A 14,290-nucleotide genomic window follows, 5' to 3' on the forward strand; every position below is an offset into this window, starting at 1 on the left:
TACACAAGTGTGGTCTATTTGATTTTCATATACAGAACCAACCTGCTGCACACTTACATACAACGAACGCAAATGTTGCTAATCAGACATTCTGATCAATGACATGCTGTAGATTTCAGGCGCAGTCGGACATAATTTATGTTGCATATGATAATAACGTAAACTCATACATTGCACAAGCCATAATAATGTGAACGCACGCATTAAATGGTTTCATTAAATAGTTGTCATTAAATTGTTAAAACTTGTTGAATTTAGAAGAAAATGACATATTGTAAACACTACATTTCCTAACCTACTAAAACAAAATGGTATATCACCGAATACATCACATCGAACTTAGACCTATAGCCACATCTAGAGAGTGAACATTGCAAGAGCTATTCCAATAATTAATAAGCCTCCTACTGAAAAACTGCACGTGCTTACATGCTGGCCAACACTCTGCAGTGGGGTTCAGAAGGAGTGCAATTGATTACTAGGATTACCGGGATATACAGAGTGCATAAACAAAATGGTGTTTTCTATGTTATGATTATATCGTCTGCAAATCGGAGATATTACAATCTAGGAAGTCTAAGGAAACATCCCCATAAATGTAACCTTGTCAAGAAGGCCGAAGAAAAAAGCCTTTCACGGACATACACAAATGCGTGCGCCCATTTTGCCTTTTATATATTAGACTAGCTTGGATGGCCGATGTTGCCCAAGTATTTGAAGATGTGTGTTGAGCAAAAAAAAAAAAAAAAAGTGGTAGCAGGCAGGCTCAAACTCATACCGCGAAAGAGGAAAAAAACGTGACATATTTGCTATTGCGTCCATCGCCAAACCGGAAATGACGAATGTTTAAATTAAGGCTAATCAATTGAAAAGAGGGAATGACTTTTGAAAATATCGGTGAAAAAAGCGACCCCCTCCCCGCAGAAAAGTACCCAGTTGAGGGTGAAGGAAGTAATATTTTTAGTCAATTTTTTTATATTTGTCGTCCAAAGGATCGAGCTTCAAAACGATAACAAATCTCATGAAAATCCGAAACCAAAACTTATGAAGAATTCTTGCTAAAATTATCAAATAAAAAAGTGAAGGCATAACAATTAAACGACAGACACTCGGAAGGAAAAAGATGTAAGCATGACACACAAAATAACACACGTTATTGTATTAGTATATAGACGTATGAATCATCTTTAACATTTCAAACTGAATTGCAGAGGTCATGTGACGAATAAATATTCTGATTATTTTGGTGTCAAACATTCATGATTTGCACATTTTGTGCATTTCTCTTCTTTATGTCTCTTAGAAATATTCTAGAAACCTGATAATGAACCATTACAAACTGTGCTCTTTTATAATAAGAAAATAGTTGCACACTATTTAAAGACTTAGTTTTAAAAAATTTTCAAATTTCTATTCAAAATAAGTGTCAGGAAAATTATAAATAATTTCTGTCCTTTTGTTGATGTTGTAAGTCCAATAGTTCGCTAAAACTAGCCTCATCAGGGTAGTTAGTCAGTTCATAGTTTTTCCTGGCACTTAGTTTACAAAAATTTTCAAATTAGTGCTCTTTTGTGTTTTATTCACCAAGAAATAAATCGGAACATAGAAATTGATGACATGGACTAATTAGGTAACATTTATAGAATTGTCACCAAAAATTGACCCCAAGTCTGACTTACGCGAATGAATTTGCTGTTTTATTTCATTCACTTAAAAATAGATCGGAATATAGGAATTTCTGGTATGAACTTATTTCAGAAACTCGTAAAACTAAAGTAAAAGGAGTATAATTTTTGGAATCATAATCCAAAACAGCCTAAAATCAAGAATTCTTGTCCAGAATTCGCCCCATATGAAAAAAAAAATTGTATGATGTACGTACCTGTGATGAGTGAAAATATATTACAAAGATGACATAAATTGATCAAGTGGTTTTATTTTTATAAAAAACAAGTGAAGCATGCGTGGTCCCCATGAGTGCACAGAGAACAAGGCATAAAAAAAAGTGATTACGTTCAGCATTTGCACCCCCCCCTATTCAGCTCCAAAAGACCCCAATGGACGTCAAATCACAACCATAAATGTATAAATAAGTGAAGCATGCATGGTCCCAGTGAACGAGCCATAAAAAATGACTAAGTTCAACATTTGACCCCCTCCCCATTTAGCCCCAAAAGATCCCAGGGGACGTCAAATCCTGGTAAAAATGAACGGTGCAGTTTTAAGTCTTAACATATGTAAATTTGAGTTCTACACCATGCAAAAAAAGAAATGACTAACCCATCATCCTCCCCCCCCCATTTATCCCCAAAAGTCCCCAAGGCCTTAATATATTTAAATTTGAGTTCAGCACAGAAAATTTTGGACAAATATGGTAAAATAGTCCCAAAAATGGTGTGTTTTTATTAGCCCTAAAAGAGCCCCTGGGGCAGACCCAGGAGTTATTGCGAAGTATAGACAAACAAAATTATATAGTAATCAGTTAGTTACAACTTTTTTTTTAATAAGAACAAGTGTCAATTTTAGCCATTTTTAACCCAAAAGGCACCCCTAGGAGAACAACCGGAGTTTTCCCAGAAAATCCATTCTGTTACTTTTTTACTCATATCATGTTTAATGTTTGTGCAAAATTTCAAAAAATTCCAAGGTGTAGGTTTTAAGAAAAGTGCGAACAGATGAACGAACAAAGATGAATTTACAGGTCTACCTTCCTTTGGTCGGGGGACCAAAAAAAATTTCAATGATTAATGGTAATTCGTAGAAATTACAACTTAAATCTCACAAGTCGGAAGTATTGTTGAGTTATTTCCCTTTGTTTTTGTTGTTTTCTATTTTTAGATGGTTTTCAAAATGGCTGATAAGACAACCATTCATGAGTTACTAATAAGGTTTTTTTTTTTATTTATTTTTTTTTTCAATAATAATACTACTTGATCAATTCACATGATTTTTCGAATATATTTTCATTTTGTCACAAATAACATGCATCATACAGATTTTTTTTTTTTTTTAATATGTGGGTAATTCTGGACAAAAAACCGAAATATTTTGGAAACCTCTGAATAAAACTGTTCTTTTGTGTTTCATTAATCCACAAATAGTTGAGAATATAGAAATTTCTAGTATGGACTAATATTTCAGAAACTTGTAAAATAATTATGTGATTTTCTGATTCATAACAAAAAATCTAGTCTTGTATGTTTTGCAAACAGTGTAATCGGCAATATTGAATATGGGAAAAATATAATTGTATACATGAACAAGGCTAGAGACCAAATCTGTCAAAACATAAATTACAAATAAAAGACAATGTTATATATTAGGAACCCTATGACAATAACAATTAAGTTAGTGTGGATTTTGACCAGGATCACACTGAGTGTATGATGACCCAAATCTGCAAAGCGGAAATCATTCCCAGGCATGAGTTGAGCAATGATAAATGACATTGTTTTTCAGCCTGAGAAAAACGTGGAAGCCGTGTGAAGGGAACACCAGCAATAATGTAGAAAATTTTGATGATCTAAGTGAAATGCTACCTCAATGTTTTAGTCTGAGTAATTTCAACTAAGTTAAGAAGTAACTAAATAATTGGCGATGGGTACATTAGTTTTTCTCTCCTGAGTTAATTCTTTCCAAAATATAACCTTTAAGAAAACTCAAACATTTCCTTGTGTTATTTTCTGTATAAAAAAGAAGTTATGATAAAATAAAAATCAGTATAAACACGTAATCTTTGTGGATGAAAACATTAACAAAAACAATACAAATAAAAAGAAATCCAACAAAAACAAGTTATGTATTGTTTGTTTATAAGCATAAAAAAAAAACCTTTAAAATCTCTGGAAGTACAAAAGCGCTTCTGATGTTAAAAAAAAACAATCTATTGAATACATAGGTAAAAAATAAATCTTAAAGAAACAGAAATTGTCAAAAATAAATGCAATAGAAAAGAAATGTACATAAAAAATAAATATTTTTGAGTTAAAAAAAATCTGATAACTTGACATTCAAAATGCTGACAGGCTCATAATCTTTGTGGGGTTCAAGCAGTGGATCTTCTCGCATATCATTAGCAATCTGAAAAAAAAAAAAATGTAAAAAAATTTTAAGTATAGTTAAATCTGTTTTTGTCCAGAATTCTCCTACATTAAAAAACAAAATCATATTCCAAAAAGTCATGGAAAGCGATAAAGTGGTTTTATTTTTACAATGAAAATAACTTTTAAGCGATTAAAGGAAATTCGTAGACAATGTAACATTTATTTATTTTTTTTTTTTACTCAATCTTAACCCCATACAAGGCAAGTGCCACTTTAAAGTAGGGGGCTACTATCGGGAACAATTTGCAGGGACATTATGAAGGGAGATAAGTAGAAAGATGTTTGTTCACATTACACTTGAACTTCTGCATATCAGTACAATTGGGAAAGCAGTATCCCGGAAAGGAGTTCTAAAGACTTGCAGTTCTGGGGAAGAAACTATTGGAGTAAAAGGCTGTCTTACACCTAGGGATCTCTACTGTAAAGAGGTGGGGCTTAGTTGCTTGTCGGGGATAGTCACATCGAGGAGGTACAAGTGCTTGAAGTTCGTCAGAGCAGCCACCATTAAAGTATTTGTAGAACAGGCAGAGGGATGCAACATTTCATCGATGGGACAGAGGCTGAACTTTAGATGACAGTTCAGGACCTATCAGGTTGGCGACTCTTTTGAACCCTGTCCAGGAGTGAGAGACAAGCAGCAGATGCACCAGCCCAAATGTGACAGCAATACTCCATACATGGGCGAATGGTGGCCTTATAGAGGTACAGGATACTTTCAGGTGTAAGTAATTTTCTAGCACGGTAGAGAGAGCCCATTTTCTTTGCAGCAGCCTTGGCAATGCTCTCAATGTATATATTCCAGTTCATGTTCCCTGTAAACGTTAGGCTGAGGAGTTTAGAGAAAGTACTTTCAGGCAGTGTATTCTTAGCCATTGCTATTGGTGGTAAAAACGGTTTCTTGTAGTTATTGAAGGAAACAAACTTAGTCTTGGCAACATTGAATGTGACCATCCATTTTTGTCCCCATTCCACTGCAGATTGGAGGTCATCCTCTAGTGATTCTGCCATTTCCTTAGATATGTGTTCATTTGTTTTCCCCTCATGTCTGTTATAGAGTGTGGTGTCATCGGTAAATATACCCATCTCTGAAACAATTTTATCAGGGAGGTCATTTATGAATATCAGGAACAATAAGGTCCAAGGATAGACCCCTGACGTACTCCCGCATTTATATCATATTGTTTAGATGTACGACCGTCGAGGACAACTTGGATTTTTCTCTTACTTAAGAAGGATTTAATTACATTGTGTATTCTTCCAGTGATACCATATGATCTAATTTTCCTTAGAATACCATCGTCCCATACCCTGTCAAAAGCCTTAGATATACCGCTCTGCCCTCCCCTGTTTTGTCCAGTGAACGGTATATACGTTCAGAGACTACAGTTAAGATATCTGCTGTTGAACGGGCTTGCCTGAATTCATATTGTTTGTTGGTCAGGAGTTTTGCAGCTGTTAGGTGTTGGACTAGGGCTTGATTAACTAAGGACTCAAATATTTTGGCAAAAAGTGGGAGGAGGCTAATGGGGCGATAATTTAGTGGGTCAGTTCTTTCACCAGAATTCTTGAAAACTGGTACAACATAAATCTAGAAAGTGAATTATTGTTGAGTTATCTCTCCGTTTAACATTTTTTTTTTCAAAATGGCAGGCAAGACAGTCATTTCTTGGATACTCAAAAAAATTGATTTTCTCTATGAAAAATAAAACTACTTGGTCAATTTATGTGATTTTTGGAATATGGTATTTTTGTTTCATCATGGATATGTACATCATACAGATTTTCCTTTATTTTTGTTAATATAGAGAGAATTCTGAACAAGAGAAGTTGTTTATTCAAATATATGAGGGGAGTTCCAAAAGTAAAACCGCCCATGTTTTATTTTTTTTTACATAGGCATCACCACTTATCAAGGCCCAGAGGCCACTCAAGGATAAGGGTTTTATTTATTTTTCTACATAATCACCAGCATTCTCAACGTGCTTTTGCCAGCTCTGAATGATGGTTGTGCATGGGTATTTAGAATCATACAAAGATCGTTTCAAATGTAAAATCTCCATTTTTTTTTTTTTTTTAACTCCAAAAGTTTAAGCGCTATGAACACAGGAATGGTATCATAAAAACAAACGACCTTTTTTTGCTCTAACATTTATTTTTCTATATTATCACCACCATTCTCAATGCACTTTTCCCAGGAATTCAATGACACATCTCTGCTTCTGATGAATGTCCATGACAGAGATCGATTTTCAAGTCTCACACCATCGATATCTGCAATGAAACTTTTAGGTCATGAATGCATAAATTCAGTCATCATAACAATGCAATTTGCAATCACTTCTGATCCATTTGGGCGGAATAAAAAAAAAATAGGAGGTATTACTTTTGAAATGCCTCTTGTATAATAAAAACAAAGGACATGCTCTGTCAGTTTCATGTGTGTGATTCTTAAAGTTACAACTCCCCTCAGAGATTAACCATCCAATGTTGCTGCTATCATAGTTTAGTTCTTATGTTTTTATTTTAAGACATTGAACACTCTATAAAATGGGTGCAAATCCAGAATTCAACCTAATTAAAAAACAAAAACACAGAAAAGTCTTTATGATGTACGTACCCATTACTGAAGAAAAATATCATATACCGAAAATCATGTAAATTGCTATATAGTTTTTTGGTAGTTATGCACTTATATTACCATGCTGAAGTAATAATATCATTTAGAAAGCCATTCTTAACATGGGGAAGGTGTTTTGTAATGATTCTATACTTTCACCTAACAATTTAAAAAAGATATTGTAAAACTTTAAAATACTATTTAAAAAAGTTTTTTTACTAAGAAAATCAAGTTTTATGAGGAAGCGAGAACAGTGTGTCTTGATCCGCTATATTTAATAAAAGGGAGACAAGTCAATTCGAACTACTGAGATGTTAAAATCAGTCTTGTAATGGCTAGAGACCTCCCACCTCCAACTGCTTGGTCAGTCATTGAGCCCAGGGAGCAGAAGACACCAACAGCAACACCTGCTCCAGCAAATTTCATAAAGAAGACACCAACAGCAGCAGCAACAAACTGCTCTTTTAAGGGCAGTATACAAAATACTCAACTGTGATTTCACTCCTTGCTCCCTACTTCATCCATCTAACTCCAGACTGAATTTTCATTTCTGACAATTACTATATTGTCCAATTGACTACTGTACACTCTTTAACTCTTATCCTCGAGTGTCCCTGAGCCTTGATAAGTGGTGATGTCTATATATATATATATATATATATATATATGATGAAAATGATGGAAATAGTATTCCGACAAAATAGAGAAAATAAAAAGGAACAAACCGTATTATGTGTTCATCAACGTTTCGTCTTTATTTCGAGACTTCCTCTGGATGAATGAGATTAAGAAACAAAAAATACCAGTACAAAATATTTGAAAATGTTCCACGTGCACAGTGTGACGCAGTTCTATTTCAGAGAAACGGAAAAAAGACGTTGGAAATTCAAAAAGGAGGAGGAGGGGTGGCGCTGTTAAAGAGAAGAAATTTTAGTGACGTCATATAGTCGTTAATGTAATTTTAAAACTATGAACGCAAGTTAATATTCTTATTGGGAAAAAGATATATCTGTTGAAATTCAAATATAAGTTTGTAACAGAAATAAAATGAGTGTTTTTTATGTAATTTATTGATTGAGATTATGTGTTAATTATTATAGGGGGTGTTTGAATGGTGTGAGAAAGTTAACCTGTATCTACAGTTAAATAATGTTCTGAAATAGAACTGCATCACACTGTGCATGTGAAACATTTTCAAATATTTTGCACTGGTATTTTTTGTTTCTTAATCTCATTCATCCAGAGGAAGTCTCAAAATAAAGACGAAACGTAGATGAACACATAATACGGTTTGTTCCTTTTTATTTTCTCTCTCTCTCTCTCTATATATATATATAAAAACTCCAGCTCTCTTCTCTAGTTTTGTCTTCAACTCCTGCAGTTCCAGCTCCAGCACAATTTTGCAGCTTTTTCTCTTTCTCCAGCGGCTACATCCAGCAGCAGTGACTCCAGCTCCTTCCTGCACCAGTGTTTTTTTTTTTTTTTTTTTTTTTATTATATTTTCACCCCAAACAAGGCACATTGCCACTTTGGTGTAGGGGGCTACTATCAGGGGAAACATCTACTGGGGCACTATGTAGGGATTAGGGCAGCGAGATGTTGGTTCACGTTGCACTTGAACTTATGCATGTCAGTACAGTTGGGAAAGCAGTGACCTGGAATGGAATTCCAAAGTCTAGCAGTTCTGGGGAAGAAACTACTGGAGTAGAACGATCTTTTACATCTAGGGATCTCTACAGTGTGGGGGTGGGATTTTGCAGCTTGTCGGGTCTGTCGAGGGTGTTCACGTCGTGGGGGCACAAGTGCTTGCAGTTCTTCAGAGCATTCACCATTATAATACTTGTAGAACAGGCAGAGGGATGCAACGTTTCGACGATGGGACAGAGGCTGAAGTTTTGATGCCAGTTTAGGGCCTATCAGATTTGCGACTCTCTTTTGAACCCTGTCAAGGAGCGAGAGACTAGTAGCCGATGCACCGGCCCAAATATGACAGCAATACTCCATACATGGGCGAATAGTGGCCTTATAGAGGTACAGGATACTTTCGGGTGTTAGAAGTTTTCTAGCACGGTAGAGAGAGCCCACCTTCCTCGCAGCGGCCCTGGCAATGCCCTCGATGTAATTGTTCCAGCTCATGTTTCCTGTGAACGTTAGGCCAAGGAGCTTGAAAGACGTACTCTCAGCTAAAGAGTTGTTGGCCATTGCTATAGGTGGTAGAGAAGGTTTCCTGTAATTATTGAATGAAACCAGTTTTGTCTTGGTGGCATTGAACGTTACCATCCATTTTTGTCCCCATTCCACCACTGATTTGAGGTCATCCTCCAGTGTTTCTGCCATTACTTTAGATATATGTTCATTTGTTTTCCTGTCGTGCCTGCTATAGAGTGTGGTGTCATCAGCATATATACCCATCTCAGAGGCAATTTTATCGGGGAGGTCATTTATGAATATCAGGAACAGCAGAGGACCAAGGATAGATCCCTGGGGCACTCCGGCATTTATATTATATTGTTTAGACGTACGACCGTCGAGGACAACCTGGATTTTTCTCTTATCTAAGAAGGATTTAATTATGTTAAGTATTCTACCAGTGATACCGTAAGATCTAATCTTCCTGAGGAGACCCTCATGCCATACCCTGTCAAAAGCCTTAGATATATCTAGAGCTACCGCTCTGCCCTCTCCCGCTTTGTCCAGTGAATGGTATATGCGTTCAGAGATTACAGTGAGGATGTCTGCCGTGGAACGGGCTTGTCTAAATCCATATTGATGGTCGGTCAGAAGTTTAGCATCTGTAAGGTGCTGGACTAGAGCATGGTTAATTAAGGTCTCAAATATTTTGGCAAAAAGTGGGAGGAGGCTAATAGGGCGATAATTTAATGAGTCAGTTCTTTCGCCAGAATTCTTGAATACTGGTACCACAGAAGCAGTTTTCCAGCAGCTCGGAAAGCAAGATTCATTAAGGCATTTGTTGTAGAGTTTGGAGAGAACTGGAGCTACTTCGGCTGAGCACTTTTTTAATAGCACAGCTGGGATGAGGTCGGGTCCACATGCTTTGGTTCCTGCCCTAGCTCCTTCCAGCAGTTCCTACCTATGGACTACAGCTCTCTGTTTCAGTGCCCATCAATGTCCAACTCTTTGTTCTAATGACCGTCAATGCCCTGTTCCAGGATCCAATTTCCTCACGTCCAGACTATTCTTGGTGAATCCAGCCGTTGGCCACATCCATAACAGACCAGACCTAACAAAGATATCTCATCACACCTCAAGGACGTCCACATCAATCTGTGACATCATTCCATGCTGTCCAAGATCCATATGCCTCACTTTCATTCCTGCAACTACTGTCGATTCAGTTCTTGACCACGTCCACGGGGACTGGATCTACCTGAGACATCTCATCACACCTCAGGAACGTCCACGCAAAACTCCATGTGACATCATTTCATGCTGATCTAATTTCCACATTTCCAGTATCTCACTTTCATGTCCATCAAGTCTCTGCTGCTGTTCAGGTACAGCATTGCCCGTTCTCCAACCTTCCTGCTTCCAGAATCATTATTGATCAATTTTCTCCAGCTCTACCTTTTTCCCTGTTATTTATCGTGTAATAAATACATTTCTTTTACAACTGTTCATCTGCGTTTGTCCTCTTGTATTTCCCTGTGTCTTATTTTCTTCTTTTTTAAATGTATGATCATACAACCTATCAGTGCACTGCAACATAAATATCACCAATTCTCTTTTTGTTTTTTGCTTGTATGTTTTATTTAATGATTTTTTTTATTTATTCATTTTTCATTAATTATTCTGCATGTTTTTTTTTGTTTGTTTTTTTTTTGTTATATATCAGGAACCACTTTTTCGGCGCTTCTACACTATTAGGACGAAATTTTGTAGTCGATAAATGGAGATTTCAGATAAAAACAACGGTTTCTACTAATTTGTTTTGTCTATTCTAATAAATTACAATTGTAACTTATAAATTATGTAGTCGAAATTACCAGAATATTACTGAATTATTAAATATAAAAATAAAAAAATTTAATCATGTTAGCAGGTGAAAAATTGTGGCCATCTTGTTTAAATCGAAATAGGAAACTACCTCCCTTTTGAACTTTCCTGTGTCTTACAATTGTTTTCAACAAATTCTATTTTTTATTTTCTTTAATAAATAATTTTCTACCTTATCGATTTTCGTAATTTTTGGATGAAGTCATCTTAAAAATACGAGGAATACGTAGATATTGTTTTCATGTGAAATTCAGTATTACGCTTTTTGAAATTTCGTCCTAATTGTGTAGAAGCGCCACTTTTTCTGTTAGGTTACTTCCCCTTTCATTAGTAAGTCCTTGTTTCTGCTTGTATAGGGGAGATAACTCTTATAATTTTTGTTTAATATATTCACTACTTTTTAAAAAAATTTTTTTAATTACATTTTCACCCCAAACAAGGCAAATTGCCACTTAGGTGTAAGGGGCTACTATCAGGGGTAACATCTACTGGGGTACTATGTGGGGATTTGGGCAGCAAGATGTCTGTTCACGTTACACTTGAGCTTCTGCACGTCAGTACAGTTGGGGAAGCAGGAACCTGGAATGGAATTCCAAAGTCTAGCGGTTCTGGGGAAGAAACTACTGGAGTAGAAAGATCTTTTGTATCTAGGGATCTCTACTGTGTCGGAGTGAGATTTAGTTGCCTGTCAGGTTTGTCGAGGGTGTTTACGGCGTGGGAGTACAAGTGCTTGCAGTTCGTCAGAGCATTCTCCATTATAATACTTGTAGAACAGGCAGAGGGATGCAACATTTCGTCGATAGGAGAGAGGCTGAAGCTTAGATGCCAGTTCAGAGCCTATCAGATTGGCGACTCTTTTGAAGCTTGTCTAGGAGCGAGAGACTAGTAGCAGATGCACCAGCCCAAATATGACAACAATACTCCATACATGGGCGAATGGTCACCTTATAGAGGTACAGGATACTTTCAGGTGTTAGTAATTTTCTAGCACAGTAGAGAGAGCCTACCTTCTTTGCAGCAGCCCTGGCAATGCTTTGAATGTAATTGTTCGAACTCATGTTTCCTGTGAACATTAGGCCAAGGAGTTTGAAAGATGTACTCTCAGATAAAGTGTCGTTGGCCATTGCTACTGGTGGTAGAGAAGGTTTCTTGTAATTATTGAAGGAAACTAGTTTGGTCTTGGCGGCATTGAATGTGACCATCCATTTTTGCCCCCATTCCACTACAAATTGGAGGTCATCCTCTAGTGTTTCTGCCATTTCTTTAGATATATGTTCATTTGTTTTCCTGTAATGCCTGTTATAGAGTGTGGTGTCATCAGCATATATACCCATCTCAGAGGCAATTTTGTCGGGGAGGTCATTTATGAATATTAGGAACAACAGAGGTCCAAGGATAGACCCTTGGGGCACTCCTGCATTTATATCATATTGTTTAGATGTATGACCGTCGAGGACAACCTGGATTTTTCTCTTATCTAAGAAGGATTTAATTATGTTTAGTATTCTACCAGTGATACCGTATGATCTAATTTTCCTGAGGAGACCCTTATGCCATATCCTGTCAAAAGCCTTAGATATATCTAAAGCTACCGCTCTGACTTCCCTGGCTTTGTCCAGGGAGTGGTATATACGTTCAGAGATTGCAGTTAGGATGTCTGCTGTGGAACGGACTTGTCTAAATCCATATTGTTTGTCAGTCAGAAGTTTAGCATCTGTAAGATGATGGACTAGAGCATGGTTAATTAAGGTCTCAATATTTTGGAAAAATGTGAGAGAAGGCTAATGAGGCGATAATTTAATGGGTCCGTTCTTTCACCAGAATTCTTGAATACTGGTACAACAGAAGCAGTTTTCCAACAGCCTGGAAAGCAAGCTTCATTAAGGCATTTGTTGTAGAGTTTGGAGAGAACTGGAGCTACTTCGGCTGAGCACTTTTTTAATAGCACAGCTGGGATGAGATCGGGTCCACATGCTTTTGAAGTGTCAAGGTTTTTTATCATAGTATGCACCTGAGCAGGGGTGAATTTCAGATCGTCTTAAAAAAAAAAAAATGGTTAAAAAACTCCCAGGCATCACGGGATACATAAGGAGATTTGGTATCTATCTAAAATTGAATCATATTACCTTTCAATGTTACATTTGGAATGGGGGAGGTGAGATTAGTGTAGTGCCTGTTCTATGATCAGGATACTATTCTTTTTAAAATTACCACTTTTTTCTTGGTGAAGGGGGGGGATGTAATATTTCTCCTATTGTCATGAGACTATCTTTCTTGGCATTACCTCTACCAAAGTATATATAATGTGTAAAGTTTGGTGGAGGTAATGCCCGGAAAGATGGTCTCATCTAATATATATATGCATATAAGAATGTTTATTTTAGAAAAATCTATATTATAAAAACTGCCTAAAACTTTCAAATTTTCACTATTGCTTTACTAGCTTAACTATAAAATCTATTAGTGGGTGAATTATGTGATTAAATGCCTTAAATATTGGTACAAACCTCTAAATTTTAAGCAGCATGTAGTGTCCGGTGGCAGACAAAAAAAAATAATAAAATAAAAAAATAATGACTACTGCTTCTAATTATATGTTGACAAACTTGTGAAATAACGAGATTTCTCATTACAAATGAGATGCTGTCAGTTTGAATAAAAACCCTGTTTTTCAGAGGCTGGGTTGAATTTGGTTAGGAAGCTTCGACGGCCGCATGTTGAATTTGAGGTAGCGAGGTTTGACGGCTATGTGTCGAATTTGAGGTAGCGAGGTTTGACGGCCGCATATCGAATTTGAGGTAGCGAGGTTTGACGGCCGCATATCGAATTTGAGGTAGCGAGGTTTGACGGCCGCATATCGAATTTGAGGTAGCGAGGTTTGACGGCCGCATATCGAATTTGAGGTAGCGAGGTTTGACGGCCGCATATCGAATTTGAGGTAGCGAGGTTTGACGGCCGCATATCGAATTTGAGGTAGCGAGGTTTGACGGCCGCATATCGAATTTGAGGTAGCGAGGTTTGACGGCCGCATATCGAATTTGAGGTAGCGAGGTTTGACGGCCGCATATCGAATTTGAGGTAGCGAGGTTTGACGGCCGCATATCGAATTTGAGGTAGCGAGGTTTGACGGCCGCATATCGAATTTGAGGTAGCGAGGTTTGACGGCCGCATGTCGAATTTGAGGTAGCGAGGTTTGACGGCCGCATGTCGAATTTGAGGTAGCGAGATTTGACGGCCGCATGTCGAATTTGAGGTAGCGAGGTTTGACGGCCGCATGTCGAATTTGAGGTAGCAAGCTTCAACAGCAGTGTGTCGAATTTAACCCTGGAAATTGTTAGTTGAAAGTATAGAATACTTAAAAATCCATATGGAAAGTAGAATAGTTAACAATTGATTATTTAACCACACATTCAGGGAAAGGGAAAAAAGTTCATATCTTTGAAAGGGTTCCCTTATCTGCAATGAGAATTTCACAAGATTCACTCTCAGGAAAACTACTTATGTAGAACCGTTCACATTTATTAAGAAATAATTATATTAAATCATCATGATATTC

At 36.9% G+C, this 14,290-nt stretch overlaps 1 protein-coding gene across 4 annotated transcripts in view; it reads right to left on the minus strand.

Annotated features, from left to right (window-relative positions):
• Positions 1–3,793: 3,793 nt before the first annotated feature.
• The window catches only part of LOC145298432 (hydroxymethylglutaryl-CoA synthase 1-like), a 413,120-nt gene continuing 402,623 nt past the window's right edge, over positions 3,794–14,290 (minus strand). For all 4 annotated transcript variants that reach the window (XM_080144321.1, XM_080144319.1, XM_080144320.1 and 1 more), the window contains exon 9: positions 3,794–4,080. The gene's annotated coding sequence lies outside the window, so the exon portion shown is untranslated. The remainder of the gene's footprint in view (positions 4,081–14,290) is intronic.

Source organism: Euprymna scolopes, chromosome 2 (genome assembly GCF_053919585.1).
Source record: "Euprymna scolopes isolate OS-2025 chromosome 2, ASM5391958v1, whole genome shotgun sequence".
Classification (NCBI taxonomy): Eukaryota; Metazoa; Mollusca; class Cephalopoda; order Sepiida; family Sepiolidae; genus Euprymna; species Euprymna scolopes.